Below are 25,070 nucleotides of genomic sequence, written 5' to 3'. Positions count from 1 at the left end.
TCTTGGGTCCCTAAAATACTTGTATTTGTTCTTTCCAGTCATGGTACTTGATATTGTAACCTTTTACACCCATGGGGCACCAGGAAAAACTGGCATCATCATGATTCCTGTCTGAGCTCGGGACACTGTTCCAATCCTCAAATCCCGCTGACTGCGTCAAAATTGTTAGGTGCTCAAATTGTGACCGAGAAGCCGGAGCAGCAAAGATACATCCAACTACACCCTCTAGCTTCTAAGGTTTTAAACACCGGATTCTTTGTTTGAAGTGGACTCAGACAACACTGGTTACGTATTTTATTTAAATAAAAGTAAAAAGCATAAAAAAGGTCCTTGCAAGTACTTTTCTAAAAAAACAAACAAATTCAATTTCATCAACGACAGCCCAGTCCATTAACGACGTTAGACAGCTTGCCACTCCAACACACACACAGGGCTAAAGTCACTCCAGTGATATCAAATGTGTCGCCAATCTGGCAACCAGGGAGCAGCGCCACCTCTAAACAGCTGAGGAGACAAGAGAGGAGAGAGAGGAGAAGGCTACCATGATCCCAGATAAAATAGTCACTTCAAACTAATAAAAAGATTCTACCTTAAAGGTTAAAGGCTGTATGATGGCTTTAAACACTCCCATACAGTATCAGCTAGCACAGATTAAACAGTAGCTCTGACGTCATCACTTCCACCCGTCTAGTATCCAAACACCGCCAGATAATTAATTTCGTACTCATACTTTAATGTTGTGCTCCCTTGTCACCACCCAGTGTAAGCTGAATGTAGCCTTGGTGGTGAAGGTATTACACAGCCTCATCTGCTTGTGTACACTGACAACACCACCTTCTGCTCGTGTTTGCTGGTAGCACCGCTTTCTCCGCTCCCTCTATAACTTGTGTTCGCCAGTTACTTTGCCCCCTCATAGAACAGTCTTGTGTTACCGTAGCTGTAACAGCAGCCTCAAACACTCGTATTTGAGATGTTGGTATCAGTAGCAGGCTCTTCAATACTCACCCATTCTCTGTCGTCCCACGAACACACACTCACAACTTCCTCAACAGGTGCTTTAAATAATCCAGTCCCCGACTACTGGAATGCAGGTCAGTGTTCTAATTTGTCCATCCATGATTAAGTGAAGTGTTTGATTAATTAGCAACTGTATGATCAAGGAAACAGCTAGGGAAAATATACAATGTTATAATTCCTTTGGAGCACATGTATGCTACAGTATGTGCTTACTAGGGTTTTCTTGATGGTTGCTAGGGCATGTGATGCAGTTGTCAAGGTGATCTGCTGTGTGTTTTAGCACATTGCTACAGTATGTGGTTGTCAGGTTGTTACTATGCTGTTGCTATGTTGTTTTCTGTGTTTTAGCACATTGCTCTGCCGTTGCAAGGGTGTTCTGGGTGGTTGCAGGGTGGTTGCTTATTTGCCCAAATGAATGTTCAAATTTTTATGGACTGTGGTGTTCATTTACACTCATCCCATAAATATGATCATTCTGATGTGACTTGAATGCGCCATTAAAGGGATAGTTCATTTAAAAATGAAAATTCTCTCATAATTTCTCACCCTCATTTAATGCTAGATGTGTATGAATTTCATTTTTTTTCTTCTGCAGAACACAAAAAAAAAAAAAAAAAAAAAAAAATTCAAAAGAATATGGCTGTTATGTAGGTCAATTCAATGTAAGTGAATAGTGCCCAGACCTTTAAAGCTCCAACAAGCACATAAATGCAGCATTAGAGCAATCCATAAGACTCCAGTGGTTTCATCAATGTCTTCTGAACGGATCCAATTGGTTTTGGGTGAGAATAGACAAAATATAACTCCTTTTTCAACTCTAAATCTTGACATTAGCAGTCTCCTTGGCGATCAGGATTTCAAGCTCGATTACACTTCCTATAGCGCCACCTAGGGCTCTGCGCATGCGTCAAGCACTAGAAAGTAAAATTGAGCTTGAAATCATGATCTTGCCTAGAAATTGCAATGGCAAGATATACAGTGAAAAGGAGTTACAATTTGGTTTGTTCTCACCCAAAACTGACTGAATCGCTTCAGAAGACGGATTTAAGCACTGTAGTAGTATGGATAACTTTATGATCCCTTAATGTGCTTTTTGTAGCTTGAAATGTCTGGCCACCATTCACTTGCATTGAACTGACCTATAGAGCTGAAATGTTCTTCTCAAATCTTTGTTTGTGTTATGCAGATGAAAGAAAGTATACACATCTGGGATGGCATGAGGGTGAGTAAATGATGAGCACCACCAATCAAATAAGTTGCCATGGGTTTAATGAACTGTTCCGTAATTTATGCAATTTACTTGTACTTTTGATACTTAAGTAAATTTAAAATCAGTTACTTTAATACTTTTACTTAAGCTGTTTTCTCATGAGCTACTTTAACTTTTACTTGAGTCAATTTCCATGAAGGTTTCTTTATTTTTTCTGAAGTATGACAAATGGATAATTTATACAACACTGTATTTAATCGTTTAATTGAACAAAACTTTTCTTAAAATCAAACTATCAATTCACATTTAACTTTTGAGGTTCATTAAGTACATTAAATGTGATTTTTAATTAAATAAATTGTAATTTAAGCATTTTTTGTTGAAAGTTACTTTTAAGAAAAGTTTTTAAGAAACCTTTGCTATTAACATCTGCTTCTGAATTATGTCTAAATGGGCCATATATAAAATCAGTGTGTGAAAAATGGCCCCGATGCTGGTGCTTACTGGACATATGTTGCAGAAGTCCATTTTATCTCTGACAAACTTTAATTACTTTTGGCACCAGTCTTGTTAAATTAGACCAAGCCAGCTGTTCCCAGCTGCTGATATAAACCACGCATGTCCCCACCAACTGCTGTCTACACTCTCGAGGGATTGTCCCACTCTGCATATCAAAATATTTCACTTGCAGGACATTTTTAGATATTTTCCTTGACGTGTTTTTGCTTGATGGGTCTCGGAATGTGTGAATGGAACGTCTGATGAGTATTTGCAGTTGCAGTTTGAAACTGAGATATATGTTATGCTGAAATTGATTGCTTTCATTTAGATGTGTGCAGTAAAATAATATTGGCTTTGTTCAGAAAGGAATACAAGCTTAATACTTACTGAATTCTGTACTGTATATATGAATACTGCTTATTTTACTGAACAGCACAATGTTCCTTTTTATAGTAAGTGGAACACTAGGCATTCTGCAACACTAAATGTTTCAAACAGTAGCATGCTACACTGTCACATGACCTCATCATGCTGCAAGTAAGTGGTATCCAGTTATCATATTGGGAATACATTTGGAGGTTTTGCATTGTTAATTCAAATTTGTTTAAAAATGTCAGCCTGATCACATGAAAATTATGTGACTGTGGATACATTTTTGCAAAATGATATTACAAAATTCATTAACCTTTTCATGAGTAGGGTCTAAATTCCCCTACATTGCCCCCTGGAGCAATTTTTACATGCGACACTGCACAGCCGGTAGAAGGGGCAGAGTGTAGATGAGTATTTTTTTAATGTAATTACATTTTTGATTTCTTATCATAAAAAAATAAAATACTGTTTATAATATAGTAAACATATGAACAAATGGGCTATGTCTGCTGTAATGTATTTGTTTTATTTGTTTTTATAGCTGTAAAAAACAAATGAACAAATAATATCAGCAGTCTGGTTTGCCTATATGCACTGTTTGACTTCTCAGACATTGTGTGTGTGTGTGTGTGTGACAAGCGCTAATGTACACAGACTTGATCAGCATGTTTTCACTGTGAGTATACAAGTTTTAAACTGTTATCGTGGTACTTTTGTGATTGTTTGGCTGTCTGTTTCAGAAAACAAACATATTATATGCCTGAAAAGACTGTTTGAGTTGCTGTTTGTATGAATGAAAACCATATCTGCACCTAATAAGTAGATGAGGCTGCATGCATGGGAAGATCATGTTTAGATATGATGGCTGTGCATATACTAGCTGTGAACTGTTATCTTGGTACTTTGGTGACAATTTGGCTGTTTGTTGCATAAAATAAAAGTATTATGTGCTTAAAAAACTCTTTGAGTAGCTGTTTGTTTGATGAATGACAACCGCTACTAATGTAAACAATTGGCAGCATGCATCGAAGGAAGATCGCGTTTGATGTATTGACTGTGCCTATAAGAGCTGTAAACTTTTTATCATGGTACTTTGGTGATGAGTTGGATGTATGTACATAAAATAAACTTATTCTGTGGCTTAAAAGACTGTATGAGTAACTGTCTGAGAATATATAAATTACAGGGCTTGACCGGTGCAGTCTGTGTCAGTGCGAAAGCCAATTTGAACCTGGCAGCTTGTAACGTAACTGGCTGTTGCAGAAACACATATGTGTGACGCTACTCTGTGGGGCCCAGTTATTAACCATAATATGTAACCACATATCTGTTTAAAAAAGTTAATCATACAGAATCAAGTTGAAATTTCCACTGTGTGGTGCTTAAAGTGAGTTAAATGTTCTCCCAAACAGATGAGGTTTTAAAGGGTAATGCTCTATTGAGTGTTAAATAAACAAAACCTATCTCCCTACCCTAACCTACAACACGCAACAAGCAAAAATGTAGGTATAGTAATCTTTTTATGAGAGCAGGATGAAAAACCTTTTGCCGTCTGATCAAATAATGAGTCAAATTGTGCTCTGATATATTCTGCATATTTTAGCAAATGTAGTATAGTCATGCAGGTTTTCCATGCATATTGTGGCAATTTGCATTCTGTGCATACCATATTTGCAATTAAACCAAATATGTGAGTATTCTTTGCATATGTATATTGAAATAATGGTAACAGTGTTAGAGATAACAGTGTTAGTTGTTAATTTTTGTCTTGTTCTTAGCTCTTTTAAAAAAATAAAAAATAAAATAAAAATAAAATAATTTACAGTAAATTCCTGGCTACTAGTTGCATTACTTCCACAGTATATTTTACAGTAGTATTTCTACAATTTATTACAATTAAAAGACAATTGTATACGGTGACTTCACAGTCAACAGGACCAGTAAATTACTGTAATGTAGCAGTGTTGTGTTGTAGAATCACAATGATTATCTGTATTTTATTTATTTTTATTTTTTTTTTATCTACAGTGCTTTTAATTGTCACCATCATTGAGTTTTGTATGCTGAGTGTTCATATCTTGCATGCCTGACTGACAACTCATGATAAAAAGTTAATGAGTGATAAAACCAACCATATTATAGCCTAGCTTTACAGAAATCCCTTCCTCATTATTCATTTAAATTTATACAATTTCTTTATTTACAAATGCATCATATGGTGTAGTATATACTGTACATCTTGTGTCGACATTAAGTCAACCAATAAATTGAATATTTTCTCCATACATCACAGTACAATAAATTGTGTTCTTGAACACAATTGCACCAACTGGGAGAAATTAAATTAGAAATAATTAAGAGAAGGTCCCATCCAAAGGGAACACTAAACACCATAATGAATATTGCATTTATATAGCACTTTTTCAGACACTACACTCAAAGCACTTTACATAGTGAACAGGGGACTCTCTTCAACCTCCACCAGTGTGCAGCATCCACCTGGATGATGCGACAGCAGCCATAGTGCGCAAGTATGCTAACCACACACCAGCTATTGATGGTGTGGAGAGAGTAGAGTTATAGAACCAATTTATGGATGGGGATTATTAGGAGGCCATGACTGAGAAGGGCCAATGGGGGGAATTTGGCCAGGACACTGGGGTTACACCCCTACTCTTTTACGAGAAGAGCCCTGGGATTTTTAATGACCACAGAGAGTCAGGACCTCGGTTTAATGTCTCATCTGAAGGACGGATATTTTAAAATATCAGCAAACCAACACAAATGTTCTGCTTGTTCATTTTTGTGTTTAATGCCATTTTCATGTGCCTAATAAGTTATAATCTACACTATTTCAAAATAATAATATAACACCAACCAATATATGCCTCAGAATAGATGTGTAACATCAGAAATTGTCAAAAACTTTTCTTTTTTTGAGGCATTGCACAACTGTGAGTTTTTTTTCTTTCTTTTTTTTTTTCAAATGACACTGATTGACGTTGACAACTGTTATTACTGACTGTTGCGCCTGTTGACAACTTTGACACATTTCATAAATCCTGAAGCCATGCTGAAGCATTCAGTCCTGAGTTGCAACTGGCAGTAAATCATTTAGAATATGTCCATTTATTAAAGGAATAGTTCACCTAAGTAAAAGTAGTAATATAAAAAATTAGTCTAGTAAGAATAATAAACTATCCGATTAAAAGAACTACTTCCACATATAACATAATGGACGTCTATGCCCCAATATTCCATTACATAATACACATTTAACATGTATTACACAATAATAATAATACTAATAATAATCATTCTTCTTCTTCTTCTTCTTCTTCTTCTTATATTATTATTATTATTATTATTATTATTATTATTATCATTATTATTATTATTATTATTAATATAAACTGTCATCATACACCCTCATGTTGCTTCAAACCATATGACTTTCTTTCTTCCATGCAACACAATTAAGGAAATGTTAGACAGAATGTTAGCCTTAGTCTCCATTTACTTTCACTGCAATATTTTGATAGTGAATGGTGACTGAGACTGTCAGTCCCTAACATTATGTCTAACATCTTTTGGGTTCCACAAAATACAGAAAGTCACAGGGGTTTGAAACAGCACGAGGGTGGGGAAATGATGACAGAACATTAATTTATGCTGAACTATTACTTAAAGGACACTTGTCAGATGTGGACGAGTCTGTCAATTAGAAGATAAGTTTGGAAACCAGTTTTTAGTAATTATTTTGGTGAAAAACGTGAACAATGTCCCACAGGCCCAATAATATATAATGCTGAATAAAACGAAGCAAGATCCTGCTTTATTAATGCCTACTGTCACTATTTCAAAAGTCATGTCACATTTTAAAGTCCTAATTGGATCTTAGTTCAGTGTAGTTACAGTATTTTCAGTGTCGAAAGAATTTAGATAATTACACTAAGGGTAAACTACAGCTTATCTCTGCGTTTGAAAGCGTATTAGGCTTATTTAAGATCAGAGCTTGTTTTATGTTGTCCATAAGAAAAACACTCCACATCTGTCAAATGCAGGAATGCTGTTCATGTGCAGACATACAACACAATCGGCAGAGCAAAATAGATTTACACTTAGCGTGGATGTTTACTTAAGCAATATCACACGAGCAAGCGTGCGATATGGCCCTACACCAGCACTGCCACAGGCCGAGTGCAGTAGGTAATCACAGCAATGCTGATTTAGGGCCATATAGCATGACTGCGAACAGTTCAATGAACAAGTAAGTAAAAAAAATAGAAATACACATTTGTGCATGGAACAAAAAATGCATTTGTGCATGGAACTACGTTCTTACGTGACGGATCAGAATCTGCCTTTGCTGGTTCAAACCAAATGATGCGTCCAAGCCTCTTAAAAACATCATTTCAAAACTACTAGTATCACAGCTTGGGCTAACATGTTATTGGAGAAACAAGGATGTGTGTGTGCGTGTGTGTGTGAGTGTGTGTGTATGTGAGAGAGAGAGAGAGAGAGAGAGAGAGAGATGGAGCGTGTGTGATCACTTGTTGATGATGATATAGTCTGTTAGTCAGCTTTCTGAAGATAATGTCATTTTGGTGAAATGCATCCTATTTTCTCTGTGGGAAAATAGCCATCCAAGCCGGGGTATTCCTCCTTATTTTGTGATAGCTGGTGTGCAAGAGTCTTTCACTATAGAAACCGCAATCTCCTACACAAACACAAGCGGAGTGATACACACAGTGAAGCATCTGAGTGCTGATGGTGTGAGACCAATCAGATTTGAGGACCAGTTGCATATATGGATTTATACAATTTACACAGGAACTGATATATTGCAGCACTGATATAAAATGTATACTTATAAACTGAGGTCATAAGAGCCCATAGTTACAGAATCACCCTAAAAATGACCATGACACAGACAAGCCCACGTTATCATTATCGGCAACACTTACCGCGCTGCATTTTAAATCTTGAAATATCCGCTTGTCTTGGTTTAAATTGAAGGCATTGCATGACAAAAGAAAGTGTTTGTTTTGAGCACTTGCAGCAGATGCAGTGATGAGCTGGACTTGAGTGACAGAGCGCAGCTGTAAAGTTCCACTATCGTAAAAGTACCATTCAAAAATATCTAAATAAATTACGCATTTATTAACACTTAAAATTAAAATTGAATGAAAACCAGTAAAGTAACGACAGGAACTTCGCCCTTTGTAACGAAGTAAAAGTAAACACATTTTATTAGAAATTTACTTGAGTAAGAGTAAAAAGTACCCACAATTAAATATACTGATAAAAGTAAAATGTTTCCATAAAGTTACTCAAGTAAATGTAACTGGATAAATGTAGAAAGTTACTACCCACCTCTGCAAATAGATAAATAAATGGACATTAAATACTGATTTACATTTAAAGTATATAATAATGTGAGAAAAAGGAAATCGCTAAACAGCTGAATTCTACCTCCGGTTTGCGTCAGAGTTCTGTTGGGGTTTATTTTGCGAAAATGATCATAAGACTGCACATTATTCAGTGTATTACAAGACTACTTTCCAAATAAATAAGTAAATGGACATGACATATTGATTTGCATTGAAATTAAATTGTGTTATCAGTTAGCATTCCCATTAATCTGTGCTGCTCAGTTGCGCGGTTGTTACTCAGACATATCAGACCACTAGATGGAGCCATTGACCAATAAAAATGGAGTATTCCAGAGAGCCGTGTAATAAATCAAAAAATTCTACCAATATTCCATGTTTCCTGTCTCATAAATTTAGAACACAAAAATACTTACAAAAGCAGTTTCTAACTTGCCTTTAGGTTTTATTAGATTTATTAGGCTCTCTACAATACAGACTCCAGTGCTCTTTCATATAATATGCAGCTTTTGTGAAAATGTGGAACTTATAGTCCATTCATTTAAGCATGTCTCAGACTTTATTCATTGTTGTCTCCTGTCACAAAGTTATTGAGGATGCAAAACGCTGCCAACAAGTTAATTAATAATTGAATTGACTTTTTATTCTCATTATTGTTGAAAGATTTGGCCCGGGTGAATTATTTTTTCAGTGTCGCTTTTCTAAATGAACTTCCTTGTTTTCTGTGTGCTCTCCTTCAAAGAGGAGAAAATGAATTGTAAATATCCTGTCATAGAAAATTAAAGTCTAACACCTCAGAGTCAATCAGGTGTCAGCATACAGATAAGACATGGCTTCAAACTCTCAGTGATGCAGCATTCATCGGAATACTGTCCTCCTCCTCTCCATCTATGAGACAAAATGCTTGAGGAGCCAAAGGAGCACAGGGAAATGAACACAATACAATGTTTTGTTGTCTTCGCCAGCACTGAGGTACAGCATGCTTGGCAAAACAAACACAGGGCTAAGAATAATGGAAATCTCTTATGGCTTGATGGGAAGACAGCTGAGTTTTAAAGGATGTGCTTCCTTTCACATTGTATGCTTTACTGTGTATGTTTATGGTCCTTTACATAAAACTGTCATCGAGCAGTTACAATCATATATGTTTATTCAAAATCAGTAAATCTAAATTAAATATGATGTGTGTAATTTTATTCATATTTATTTATTTATTTATTTATTGTCCATTTGGCCACAGGATTTGTTTTATGACCAGTGGCAGATGAGAGGAGTGTTTGGGAAACCTGTTTGAAAAACAGTATTTCTGCAATTCCGTTTGGTGCCACTAGTGGTGCCAAAATATCCATTTCACTTTTAAGTTTGTTTAATATTGCAAACTTACTATTCATAAACTTGCACAGGGTTATTATTGTTTGTATCAAAGCATTTAAATGATATATGGCTGACGGTTTTCTTCTCTGCTTTCTTTATTTTTGCTGTAAAAACTGATAAGTACAAAAAGAAAGCCTAAATCCTGTTTAAAAGATCAAACTGCCAAACGACAGTGTAAAAAACTAACTCACAGTTCCCTGGGATGCTATGCCAGCCTAATGTCACATACTGATATTGTGCAGTGAACTGACGTTTACCTTTATGAAGCCTCATGCAGGCTTTGAATTACAATTTGAAAAAGATGACAAATTTCAGCAAACCATATAATTTGATAGAGGGTGTTCTTTTGAGTAAAGGAATATTGCACCCTAAAATAAAAATTATGTAATAATTTACTTGCCCTCATGTTGTTCCTGTCTGACTTTCTCTCTTACAAAGAAAACAAGAAGTGCATTTTTGAAAAACATCCTCTTTTCCATATAGCGAAAGGGAATGAGGACTGTGGCTGTCAAGCTCCAAAATGAAAAAAAAATATACAATAAAAATATAAGTGGTCCATATGACTCCGTTTCAAGTCTTCTGAAGTCATATGATTGCATTTAGTGAGGAACAGACTAAAGTTTAAGTTGCAATTTGCTGATAATCTTCTCCTCCAAATTTCATCATTAAAGGTGCACTCAGTATTTTTTCTGCATTTAAACAAAAAAAAAAAAAAAAGTTTTACTCCTAAATTAATTAATAGTAATTTTGAAACATGGGTATACAATCATCAGTAGTCACATGAGATGCAGACTTCAGTCATATCAGTAACCTTATAAAAGCTGTTTTATTCTACATGAAGAGGGTCCCTACATGGGGGCTGCCATGTTAGAATCACATGACCAGCCAGATACTATTCGCTTAGTCTCAGTAACTGCCTTGATATTGGACACGTTCACCCTTGTATTACATTAATCATGGCTGACTGTGTATAGTCAATTATTGATTTTAAATGATGCTGCATCCATGCCGCTAGGTGTCACTGTAGGTCCAAGATGACACAACTGTCATTTTGAACTGGGTCATTTGATTAATTCGGACATTGTTTCTTATCTTACAAACTCTGATGGGTGTATTAAGGAGAGCTGGAGTGGATGTTGATTTTCAGTGAAAATCGTCTTAAATTTCGATGTGTTTCTAAAAAAAGTTATTGCATGGCTTTAAAGCAACAGTTGTAATGACTACTTCTATGGTAATTTTATAGTGCTTTTGAGTTCTTCTTGAGTCCCCTTTCTTAGTAATTTCATGGAAAAGATACCTTCATTATTTTATTTTTATTGTTTCCTTATGTGTTCCACTGAAGAAAGAAAGTAATACGGCTTTGGAACGACATGAGGGTGAGCAAGTGGTGACAGAATATTTATTGATATGTGAAATATTTTTTTAAATTAATATGTTTAGTGCACGTGGCCTGTACTACATTGCTATTTATTTATTTGTTATATATTATTTCAGAGCAGCATGTTATCAAGAAAGTGGGATTAGAAAATGCTGAAGCTTGATGTTGTGACTAACATAGCACTCCTTCTAGAAATCTATTCTGCAGAAATGTCAGGGTTACAATTTTTTATTTATTTTTTTACTCCCAGAGATGGTGTTTCTTGCCCCAGAAATGAGTGCAGTCACTATTTATCTGTGACCTACCTTTCCATTTCAGAACATCAAGACAAGCCTGTGCTCATTGCCACCAGAGAATCACTCGATGGCTCCGTACGAAACGGGAAGGGAGAAAAAAGATGAGGAAAGACGGGGGAAGGTTTTCTGCAACCAAAGGCGGTGAAATAAACAGAGGAACTGAAAGACGAACATCAAATAAGGTACTTGAGGAGGATAGGGGGATAAGACAATGGAGGATAAGACAATGCTTAAATTCTTAAATGTTTAAAATGAGAGGCGGTTAAGGGGTTTTGTGAGGCAAACTTTGTTTGATATTCCAGTGATGAGTGTGATGGCTGTCTACCTAAAATATGTGTGTGCCTGATGTGAACTTTAGAACTTTAGATGAGAGAATAGGAGAATAGGACAGCTTAGAACTTTATTTATCCCCAAACTGGTATTTTGTTTAAGTTGCAGAAATTCAGCAGACAGCAGTGTCTCATTCCCACTCAGGGAACCAGGGTTACATTTCACGTAATGGAGATGTTTCCTTTTGTAGGAACTCAAGCTGCATAATCGCATTGGGAACTATATACATTCACGCCACGCAAATAGTAGATGCCAACCGTCCACACCCGTGTTGCAAGCATATAGCGGCGCACAAGTGAGCTAAAGCGTAAGCAGAGAGAACCTGGGAAGCAGAGGTCAAATCCTCATCCAGATTATAAAATCTAACAAATGAATGTGGAGAGGACCACCCTGCCACCTTATAAATGTCATCCAAGGACGCACCTCTAGCCAAATCCCATGAGGATGCCATGCTCCTCGTAGAATGGGCTTGTATACCCGAAGGCAAAGGTAAACCACGCTCTTCATTTGCACTTGAAATTGCATCAGTAAGCCAATAAAACAGCCTTGTCTTGGACACCGAAACACCCCTGTTACAGCCACCAAAGCATGAAAACAACTGTTCTGACTTACGCCACTGGCTAGTATGGTCAGCATAAACTCACAGCGCCCAAACTGGGCAAAACATATGCAATCTTTCATGCTCCTCCAACTCAAATGCGGGAGGATAGAAAGCCTGAAAATTAATAGCCTACGAAAGAAATGATGTAGAAACGACCTTGGGAAAATAGCCCAAACGAGGTTTTAACACCAGTCTTAAACACCCTGGCACAAAACCCATATATAAGGGATTGATCGACAGGGCATGCAAATCACCAACCCTTTTAAACAATGCCAATGCTACTAGCAGGGCCATTTTAAAAATCATAAACTTATCAGCAACTGTTGCCAAGGGCTCAATCAAGCAACAGATAAATCCTATAAAGGAATGCAGACAGGACGAAAAGGTCTAAGCCTGTGTACCTGCCACATCAAAATGAGAGACAAGAGAATGTCTACAGTGGCAACACAGACTTTAAGCATTGCTGGGGCAACCCCGGCCCCAAAACGCTCTTGCAAAAAAAAAAAAAAAAAAATCCAGCACTGTACCAACAGGGCAGTTAACTGGATTTTCACCTTATGCTGTACACCAAGAAGAAACAATATGCCACTTGAACATATAAAGCTTCCTAGTTGATGGAGCTCTTGCATTCAGAATGGTATCAACCACAGCGGGGGATAACCCATTATTCAAAAGAGCACCCCGATGGGAGGCCATACCCATAACTTCCACAAGTCTGGCACGGGGTGCCAAATGCTGCCCCGAGCCTAGGACAATATGTCTGTTCTGACTAGAATCTCCCAAGGCATTTTCTCCAGGAGAGAGACCAGAGTCGAGCTACGACGATTTTACTCTAGTAAAACCATGATTAATTTTTGTAAGGGTTAGTCTACCAAGACTTTCGCAAAAGGAGCAATACAATCTAGACACAACTAATGCCGAGCTACAGGACAAAACCAACCAACTTAAATTTCGATATGTTTCTAACCCAAAGCGATTGTATTGCTTCAGAAGACAAAAATTAAACCTCTTGATTCATATGGATTACTTTTATGCTGCCTTTAAATTCCTTTCTGAGCTTAAAAGTTTTGCACTCCATTTACTTACATTGTATAGAGAAAAATACATCATCCACCCTTCAAAATATCTTTGTTTGTGTTCCGAAGAAGTAAGAAAATCTTTGAGACTGCGTAAGGGTGAGTAAACGATGAGTGAATTATCATTTTTAAGTGAGCAATCCCTTTAAGTGTCCAAATACTATTTTGGGCAACTGCATGCAATATGCTACTTGGCAGTTGTAATCCGTCCATCCATCCATCCATTTATCCATCCAACCATCCATCCATCCATCTATCTGTTCATCTGTCCATCCATCTATTTCTGCTCTGCTTTGCTATAATCTGCTGCATCAGTTATCGCTTTCCACCAATCTTATCCTCACTAAACCATCTGCCTATGTATTTGCATAGACATGCATTGCATTGCACATGTGATTAACACACCGTTACACCCCCATAGGACAAATCTGCATAAGCATGAGTGGGGTTTTGCCATGCATGTCAGTTCATATTTATCACAATCATAAGTTACATCTTTTTATCATTCTCCCATCATCACCCATCATCTTAATGTTGAGCATCATGTTCTTTTTCACCATATCACAATTTATTGATGCTCATATGATCTCCATCAGTGCCTGCAGCTATTTGTCACTGTCTGTGCTGTCGGCCGAGCAGGAGAGTGATGTGAGATGCTCTTCTTGTTAAAAATTTGAAATATGTAGAGCTCATTCAGTGGCACTTCCTCTAGTTGTTAACAATGCCCTTATGTTTGTATTTTGTTGTGTTTGTAATAACTACACATTGTATGGGCTTTCAATTCACAATTTTGTTTTTTTTGTTTTTTTGTGAAATATTGTCTTTCAAACAATTAACTTGTATTTATAGCATATGTTTACATAAAAAAAAAAAAAATAAATAAAAAAAATAAACATACATTTGAAGGGATAGTTCACCCAAAAATAATAATAAAAAAAAATAATAATAAAAAAAAAGAAGGAAAATCTGTATCATTTACTCACCCTCATGTTGTTTCAAACATACACTGGCAGCTAAAAGTTTGGAATAGTGTGCAGATTTAGCTGTTTCAGAAGGAAATTGGTACTTTAATTCACAAAGTGGCATTCAACTGATCACAAAGTATAGTCAGGACATTACTGATGTACAGAACAGCACCATCACTATTTGAAAAAAAGTCATTTTTTGATCAAATCTAGACCCCATTTCCAGCAGCCATCACTCCAACACCTTATCCTTGAGTAATCATGCTAAATTGCTAATTTGGTACTAGCAAATCACTTGCCATTATATCAAACACAGTTGAAAGATATTTGGTTTGTTAAATGAAGCTTAACATTGTCTTTGTGTTTGTTTTTGAGTTGCCACAGTATGCGATAGACTGGCATGTCTTAAGGTCAATATTAGGTCGAAAATGGCAATAAAGAAACAGCTTTCTCTAGAAACTCGTCAATCAATCATTGTTTTGAGGAATGAAGGCTAAACAATGCTTGAAATTTCCAAAAAACTGAAGATTTCATACAAAGTTGTACACTACAGTCTTCAAAGACAAAGAACAACTGGCTCTAACAAGGACAGAAAGAGATGTGGAAGGCCCAGTTGTACAACTAAACAAGAGGATAAGTACATCAGAGTCTCTAGTTTGAGAAATAGACACCTCACATGTTCTCAGCTGACAGCTTCATTGAATTCTACCCGCTCAACACTAGTTTCATGTACAACAGTAAAGAGAAGACTCAGGGGTGCAGGCCTTATGGGAAGAATTACAAAGAAAATGCCACATTTGAAACAGAAGAAAAAGAAAAAGAAAAAAAAAAAAAGGTTAGAGTGGGCAAAGAAACAGACATTGGACAACAGATAATTGGAAAAGAGTGTTATGGATCTTAACGCCATTGAGCTTTTGTGGGATCAGCTAGACTGTAAGGTGCGTGAGAAGTGCCCGACAAGACAGCCACATCTATGGCAAGTGCTACAGGAAGCGTGGGGTGAAATGTCACCTGGGTATCTGGACAAACTGACAGCTAGAATGCCAAGAATCTGCAAAGCTGTCATTGCTGCACTTGGAGGATTTTTTGATGAGAACTCTTTGAAGTAATTTAAGAAGTTCTGAACAGGGGGCCTGGGTAGCTCAGCAAGTAAAGACACTGTCTACCACACCTGGAGTCACAAGTTCGAATCCAGGGTGTGCTGAGCGACTCCAGTCATGCTTCCTAAGCAACCAATTAGCCCGGTTGCTAGGATGTGTAGAGTCGCTAGGGTGGGTAGAGTCACGTTGGGTTAACCTCCTCGTGGTCACTATAATGTGGTTCTCACTCTCGGTGGGGTTCGTGGTGAGTTGTGCGTAGATGCCGCTGAGAATAGCTTGGGCCTCTACACGCGTTACGTCTCCGCGGTAACACGCTCAACAAGCCGCATGATAAGATACGCGGATTGAAGGTCTCAGATGTGGAGGCAACTGAGATTTGTCCTTCGTCACCCGGATTGAGTCACTGTGCCACCATGAGGACTTAAGAGAGCATTGGGAATGGGCATTCCAAATTGGGAAGAAAAGGGGAGAAAATCAAAAAAGTTCTGATTTGTTTTTTTTTAAACTGTGATAGTAATTTGTTAATAGTAAAAAGTATGTTATTAATGTCCTGACTATACATTCATCGTGATTCGTGATCAGCTGAATGCCTCTTTGGTGAATAAAAGTCCCCAATTTCTTTTCATAAGAGCAAAATCTGTACATTATTCCAAACTTTTGGCCACCAATGTAGAGCACAAAAGGAGATATTAGGCAGTATGTTAGTGTAGTCACCCTTCACTTTCATGGCATCTTTTTTTCCATACTTTGGAAGTGAATGGTGACTGCGGCTGTCATTCTGCCTAACATTTCCTTTTGTATTTCATGCAAGAGAGAAAGTCATATGGGTTTAAAACAACATGTGGGTGAGTAAATAATGAAATAATTTTCCTTTTAGGGTGAACTATACATTTATTTATTACATAATAGCATTATTTCCTATTAAATTTCTAATAAAAAATAAATAAAATAAAAAACCTTTATTGTTGAATCCTGAATATTCTCATGAATTTCTAGAAATATATATATATATATATATATATATATATATATATATATATATATATATATATATTTTATTTTTTATTTTTTTTTTTTCATGAATAGTTTCTTTTTACACCCATCTTGCTTCCCTCTCTCTCACACATTAACATTCAGCTCCATGGTGATCTAAAGCTCAGACTCCCTGAATGTTAAGCAGTCTCTGATTGTAAAAAATTTGGCTGCAGTTTCTGGGGTCAGTCGTGTGAACTAAAACCATTCACTCTTCATATCAAGTCCTTCTGTTCTTCCAGATGCCAGAGCAAAGAAAGACAGAAAGAGAGCTATATGAAGAGAGAGAGAGAGAGAGCATCTAGAACAGGTGTCACAGTGCTCCTTAAACACAATGTCTTGTTGTCTAGCTTGCCGAAAAGTGTGACTACTGAAAGACAATTATGCTGACATATTTTTTTTTAATTAAATATTAGATATAATAATCATGTTGTTAAATTTGCAATATCCTCATACAAATTTAAAACGAAACATACTTATAAACATACTACAAATGTGTGGTATATGTCCGATTTTATAACGGCACAGTACACACACACACACACACACACACACTCACACTCAAGCTGTTTGACTTCCCCTTAAAGGAATAATTCACCCAAAAAAGACATGTTTATAGTTATTAATTCAGCCTCATGTCATTGCAAGTTTCTTTCCTCTGTAAAAAAAAAAAATAAAAATAAAAAATAAAAAAAAATAAATGCAAATCTTCAAACATCTTTTTGCCATATAATAAAAGTGAATAGTGACTCTGAGCTGTCAAGCTCCATAAAGGACCAAAAAAAAAAATAAAAAAAAAAATAAAAAAAATTCACCAGAAGGCCACAGTAGAATTAGTCAATGTGACTCGGGCACAATTTTCCAAGTCTTTTGAAGTCATAATGTCACTTTGTGTTATGAACAGACTGAAGTTTAAGTCATTATTCACTCTAAGATCAAATCTTTGATCAACGAAACATCAATAATATCAAACCTCGTTAGTTCTGTTGCATCTCGTGATTAAACGTCATGAATGAACCAGTATTTATTTTTATTTTTTTATTATTTTATATATATAAATTTATTTATATATTATTTATATAATTTATTTCCAGACCCGGATGAGCGGAAGAATATTGATGGATGATGGATATGGTGAAAATAATATATGTGAATATTACAAAAAAATAAATACAAAAAATATAATAAAATAAACATTTTTGTGTTCTACAAAGGAATAAAATTCATACAGGTTTGGAGCACATGAGTGTGAGTAAATAATGACAGAATTGTCAAACGTATTCTGTAACACAAACTTTTTAAACATGCTCCGTCTGTCTGCTAAAGTTTCCAGGAATCCACAGCTCCAGACGGTAATAGAACAAACTTGAGTGATTATGCAGACATGAAGAATTGACCTTGAGAGATGGATCACTGTCTGAAAAGCGAGCTTGGAGCAGGAGCGTAAAAGCCACCAATCAATACGTTTAAAAGGCAGCACATTCCTCAACGCAGAGGCGGATCAGCTGGGTAAATTCAAGAAATGCTTATTCAAATATGGAGATAAGTGTTTGGGTTCAGTCAGTGACGGATGCGCTCTCTTCATCTAGCTCCTCGCAGACTTGAAATGGCATTCAGGGTAATTAAAGTCGCTTAGACTCTACTGTTGATGTTGATTGGAACATTATTGGATAAAGGACATATAATAGCCTGATGTATGAAGCCCATCTAGACAATGGAATATTCACATTACACTTTACAGTAATACAATGCGCTCTGTGAGTAGACACAATTGCTACACAGAAATGCTTTAAAGGGATAGTTTACCAAAAAAAATAAATAAATAAATAAATAAATACAGGTGCATCTCAATAAATTAGAATGTCGTGGAAAAGTTCATTTATTTCAGTAATTCAACTCATATTGTGAAACTCGTGTATTAAATAAATTCAATGCACACAGACTGAAGTAGTTTAAGTCTTTGGTTCTTTTAATTGTGATGATTTTGGCTCACATTTAACAAAAACCCACCAATTCACTATCTCAAAAAATTAGAATACATCATAAGACCAATAAAAAAAACATTTTTAGTGAATTGTTGGCCTTCTGGAAAGTATGTTCATTTACTGTATATGTACTCAATACTTGGTAGGGGCTCCTTTTGCATTAATTACTGCCTCAATTCGGCATGGCATGTAGGTGATCAGTTTGTGGCACTGCTGAGGTGGTATGGAAGCCCAGGTTTCTTTGACAGTGGCCTTCAGCTCATCTGCATTTTTTGGTCTCTTGTTTCTCATTTTCCTCTTGACAATACCCCATAGATTCTCTATGGGGTTCAGGTCTGGTGTGTTTGCTGGCCAGTCAAGCACACCAACACCATGGTCATTTAACCAACTTTTGGTGCTTTTGGCAGTGTGGGCAGGTGCCAAATCCTGCTGGAAAATGAAATCAGCATCTTTAAAAAGCTGGTCAGCAGAAGGAAGCATGACGTGCTCCAAAATTTCTTGGTAAACGGGTGCAGTGACTTTGGTTTTCAAAAAACACAATGGACCAACACCAGCAGATGACATTGCACCCCAAATCATCACAGACTGTGGAAACTTAACACTGGACTTCAAGCAACTTGGGCTATGAGCATCTCCACCCTTCCTCCAGACTCTAGGACCTTGGTTTCCAAATGAAATACGAAACTTGCTCTCATCTGAAAAGAGGACTTTGGAACACTGGGCAACAGTCCAGTTCTTCTTCTCCTTAGCCCAGGTAAGACGCCTCTGACGTTGTCTGTGGTTCAGGAGTGGCTTAACAAGAGGAATACGACAACTGTAGCCGAATTCCTTGACACGTCTGTGTGTGGTGGCTCTTGATGCCTTGACCCCAGCCTCAGTCCATTCCTTGTGAAGTTCACCCAAATTCTTGAATCGATTTTGCTTGACAATCATAAGGCTGCGGTTCTCTCGGTTGGTTGCGCATCTTTTTCTTCCACGCTTTTTCCTTCCACTCAACTTTCTGTTAACATGCTTGGATACAGCACTCTGTGAACAGCCAGCTTATTTGGCAATGAATGTTTGTGGCTTACCCTCCTTGTGAAGGGTGTCAATGATTGTCTTCTGGACAACTGTCAGATCAGCAGTCTTCCCCATGATTGTGTAGCCTAGTGAACCAAACTGAGAGACCATTTTGAAGGCTCAGGAAACCTTTGCAGGTGTTTTGAGTTGATTAGCTGATTGGCATGTCACCATATTCTAATTTTTTGAGATAGTGAATTGGTGGGTTTTTGTTAAATGTGAGCCAAAATCATCACAATTAAAAGAACAAAAGACTTAAACTACTTCAGTCTGTGTGCATTGAATTTATTTAATACACGAGTTTCACAATTTGAGTTGAATTACTGAAATAAATGAACTTTTCCACGACATTCTAATTTATTGAGATGCACCTGTAAATGTAATGTACTCACCCTCATGTTGTTCCAAACTCATATGATTCTTTCTTCTGTGGAACACAAAGGGAGATGTTAGGCTGTGTTTTATGCTCAGAAGTTTAGGGGAGTAACTAACTAAAAGTAGCGATGCCACAAACTACATTTTTTAGTGCGCTAGCATGACAGTAGTTAAGCTATTTTTGCAATAGCGTAGCTTTACCAGTAACAAGCTACAATTACCAACAAGAAGCGCTGTAGCGTCATAAAATGCTACTTTTGTCAAATTGTATTGTGAATGCAACAGTGGAGCCGAGGGAGTAATCAAACGAGCTAGCGTAAAATATCCTCTTTTTCAGCGTTGAAAAATCCAAATCATTTAAGTGAATTGGTTCTTTTTTCTTTTCTTTTTTTTCTTTTTTTTTTTTTTTTCTAAATTAATCAGTTAAAAATAAATAATCTCTTTTTTATTTAGTGTTGGGAGCTTCAAATAGTTTTAATGAGGTGGTTCATTCGTATGGTTCGTGTAAACAGACCAGTTCAAATACAGTAAGTGAGCCCCTGTGCAGCCTTAAAGGGACTTTGCCTTCTACATTTGCTTCTTTAAAGCAATATATATATATATATATATATATATATATATATATATATATATATATATATATATATATATATATATATAAATTTGCTGATGTTTATAACTATATTTTAACTTAGTTTTTATAAAATAGGGCATTTTCTAGTTTTATTAGTTGATATTGAGTGTACATTTATTCATTCAATTTAATGTCACCCTTATTAAATAATGTTTATATTGGGTTGTATTATTGAATTCTGCATTCAGAAAAAAAAACATAATAATAATATTGTATTATATATTTAAAAATATTTTCTTGTTAAATAGCTTTAATATAATCAGCTACTTTTTGTTAGTAGCTTGTAGTTTAGCTAACTACGTTTGTAAAAAGAGTAGCTTGACAGTAGTTTAACTACTTTAAGTTATGAGTATTGTGAAGCTTGGGAAGTTAGCGTCTCCAACACTGATGCTCAGTCACCATTCACTTTCATCACTTTTTTCCATACAGTGAAAGTAAAAGGTGACTGAGACTGTTTTTCCTCCTTTTTAAAGGAATGATTGGACAAGTTGATTGGAATCAACAAACAATATTACTTTCTTGCCCTGATGGTCCACCTCAAAGCTCCATGGCCCTTCACTAAATGCTGGTACTGGGCTGGACCACTAATTAAAGCCATACAATGTCCATGTGTTATGATTAATTACCTCATTGGATGTAATTTTGCTGCTCATATGTCATGTTTGAGACTGGGACTATTCATCAAGAGCAAGGCATCAAGCATACAGCACATCGCTGATGGGTAAAACCATGTTCCCTAATTACATCACTTATGACAACTAATGTACATACTAACAGACACCAACACAAACACACTTGAATGCACACACCTCATTGTCTCTTTTGACTCCCAGTCTGTGTCAACCAAATATGCATGTTATAATTAATGTGTTTCAACCTTCACATTAGTAGGCTATAGCATTTTTGTTCATTTAATGACTTCATCAGTATTTAAGTAAATAGTAATTGGGCACTTTAATGTCTGACATACTCTCAAAAACTGACAGTGGCATCTTACACTTCATCTTAAAGGGATAGTTTAACCAAAAATGAAAGTTGTGTCATCATTTACTCACCCTTATGTTGTTCCAAACCCTTATAAATTACATTCTTCCATGGAAATGCTAGGTAGAATGTTAGCCTTAGTCACCATTCACTTTCATTATACTAAAACACGCTGCAATGAAAGTGAATCTTGACTGAGACTAACATTCTGCTTAATGTCCTTTTTGGATTCCAAGGAAGAAAGCAAGTAATATGGGTTTGGAACAACATTAGGGTGAGTAATTAATGACATAATTAAAATTTTTGGGTGAACTATCCCTTTAAGCTAGTGTCTCTCTCACTCTTAGTCTCCAGTTTTGTACTGGTGTATCTAACCAACCGGTGTCTTTTAGTATGCAAGGAGCTGTTTTCATTTGGAACACACACTGTAACGCAACAGATCACAGACATTTAGTCTATACATACTAATAATGTCAATGAAGGATATCTGAATGTGACACATTAATTTAACGATGAACATCCTCACCTGACTGTAAACATCTTTAATTAAACTGAAGCATGATAATAGCCTACAGTGATGTCGTTTACTCAAGCATCATACGATTGGACAGATTGTCTGTAGTTTGCTTGGCCACCATACATCAATTGAAATGGAAGGGGTCAGTCCTGGCCCTTTCTTTATGCTTCACAGTATGTGACTGTGGAGATGATTTCAGCTGCTTTTATAAAGGTTATGGAATGTAAATGGTGTGCCTACAGAACATGAAAATGACATAAGATGTAAAATACACTCTCAGTAGTAATTCTGAACTCAAAAGGGATCCAAATGCATATGCATGCAGTGCTCATTTCAGCAGATATGAAATATAGTGTAAACGGAACATTAATAGCTCTGATAACTCTCTTTCTGATAATGATGTTGACAAAACTGGAATTTAAGAGGATATTGTTTGAATATGAAACCTATGTACCTATGACAACATATCAACTTGGTGTAATAGCAAAACAAAAATAGCACTTTAAATTGAATTTAAATAAGTATGAGCCTATTATTATTGTTATTATTATTAATTTACAGTTCATTCAAAGTTATTTAATGTGTTAACATCTTTGTAAAGAGGAGACGAGAAGCAGTTTTCCTGGTTCAGGTTATAGTTTATTTTCTCTCTCTCTGCAGCACAAAGTTAATCATCACTCGCACACCGCTTCACAAAAATAAACTCTCAACGTTTGTAAAGAAACTCCTAGCTTCTTGCTCGGGTCTGTCGTGCCCAGGCTCTCTCTCTCTCCTATTTGCGGTTTGTCTCTATTTATGCCGCTCTCCCCGTGCTCACTGAAATTAGAGACAGGTGTTATACATAATTTAGCTCAGGTGTAAGCGCCCTTACCGCTTTTTCTCTCTCCGGAGAGATGCTTGACCACGCCCCCGCTGCCACATATCCCCACCGCCCGACTCAGGCCGGGGCGACATCCGGCCTGCCTACCACTCCCCCCCCATTCCTGGAAAGGAAGTCGGCGACAGCCATCTGCGCCCCCGGTCTGTGGACCACCTTGAACTTAAACGGCTGAAGAGCCAGATACCAACGGGTGATTCGGGCGTTAGTATCTTTCATGCGGTGGAGCCACTGGAGTGGGGCGTGATCCGAGCAGAGGGTGAAGGCCCGCCCCAACAGGTAGTATCGGAGAGTGAGGACCGCCCACTTGATGGCGAGACACTCCTTTTCCACGGTGCTGTACTTAGTTTCCCTTAACGAGAGCTTACGGCTAATGTACAGCACCGGGCGCTCCTCCCCTCCCACCACCTGCGAGAGCACAGCCCCCAGCCCCCTGTCTGAAGCATCTGTCTGTAAAACAAAAGGGAGAGAGAAGTCAGGTGAATGTAACAGCGGCCCCCCGCAAAGTGCGGCTTTAACTTGCGTGAACGCCTGTTGACACTGCTCCGTCCACTGGACCGGGTCTGGAGCTCCCTTTTTAGTGAGATCAGTCAGCGGGCTGGTGACGTCCGAATAGTTAGGCACAAACCTCCTATAGTAGCCAGCCAGCCCCAGGAACTGCCTCACCCCCTTTTTGGTCTTGGGTCTTGGGCAGGTCGCAATCGCCGCCGTCTTGTCAATTTGGGGCCGCACCTGCCCGTGGCCCAAGTGGAACCCCAGATACCGTACCTCCACCCGCCCAATCGCACACTTCTTCGGGTTCGCTGTGAGTCCCGCTTGGCGCAGCGATCTCAGAACCGCCCTCAGATGTTGCATATGCCGCTGCCAATCATTGCTATAAATGATGATGTCATCTAAATAGGCAGCGGCGTAAGCTGAATGCGGCCTGAGGATTCGGTCCATGAGACGCTGAAACGTAGCCGGGGCCCCAAACAAACCGAACGGAAGTGTCACAAATTGGTGTAATCCAAACGGTGTGGAGAAGGCGGTTTTCTCACGGGAAATTGGTGTCAAGGGGATCTGCCAATAACCCTTCGTCAAATCCAATGTCGAATAAAAACGAGCAGTGCCCAACCGATCAAGCAACTCATCAACGCGAGGCATTGGATATGCATCAAATTTAGACACCGCGTTGACTTTTCTATAATCCACACAGAATCGCACAGATCCGTCGCTCTTAGGCACTAGAACAACTGGGCTGGACCAATCACTGTGGGATTCTTCTATTACCCCCATATCAAGCATCGCATCCAATTCCTCCCGAACAATTTTCTTTTTGTGTTCGGGTAGTCGATAGGGGCGGCTACGTACCACCACCCCCGGCTCGGTCTCGATGTGGTGATGGATGAGGTTTGTACGTCCCGGTAGAGGGGAAAACACGTCTGCAAACTCCTGTTGCAACCTGGCAACCTCCGCGAGTTGGCTCGGTGAGAGGTGGTCTCCGCAAGTGACCGGGGTGAACTGTTTATGTTTCGAGCTCACCTCCGGTCCGAGCTCCGCCTTCTCGGGAACCACCGTAGCCAACGTCACGGGGACCGCCTCTCTCCACAATTTTAGGAGATTGAGGTGGTATATTTGACGTGCGTCCCCTCTATCGGATCGTTTAACCTCATAATCGAGATCTCCCACTCGTCGTGTGACCTCAAAGGGTCCTTGCCACTTGGCGAGTAATTTAGAGCTCGATGTGGGGAGCAATACAAGCACTTTATCTCCCGGTGTAAATTCCCTTAGCTGAGTTCCCCTGTCATACAGTCGGCGCTGTCGTTCTTGAGCTTGGAGCAAATTCTCCTGTGTTAGTTGCCCCAAGGTGTGGAGTTTTGCTCTAAGATCAAGAACGTACTGAATTTCATTTTTACTGTTCGAAGGTCCTTCCTCCCAGGCTTCTCGCAATACATCAAGCACGCCGCGTGGGCGTCGCCCATACAGCAGCTCGAATGGGGAGAAGCCAGTGGAGG

This window comes from Myxocyprinus asiaticus, chromosome 32 (genome assembly GCF_019703515.2).
Source record: "Myxocyprinus asiaticus isolate MX2 ecotype Aquarium Trade chromosome 32, UBuf_Myxa_2, whole genome shotgun sequence".
NCBI lineage: Eukaryota > Metazoa > Chordata > Actinopteri > Cypriniformes > Catostomidae > Myxocyprinus > Myxocyprinus asiaticus.
The sequence above is the reverse complement of the archived record's forward strand: the minus strand, read 5'-3'. Positions refer to the sequence as shown.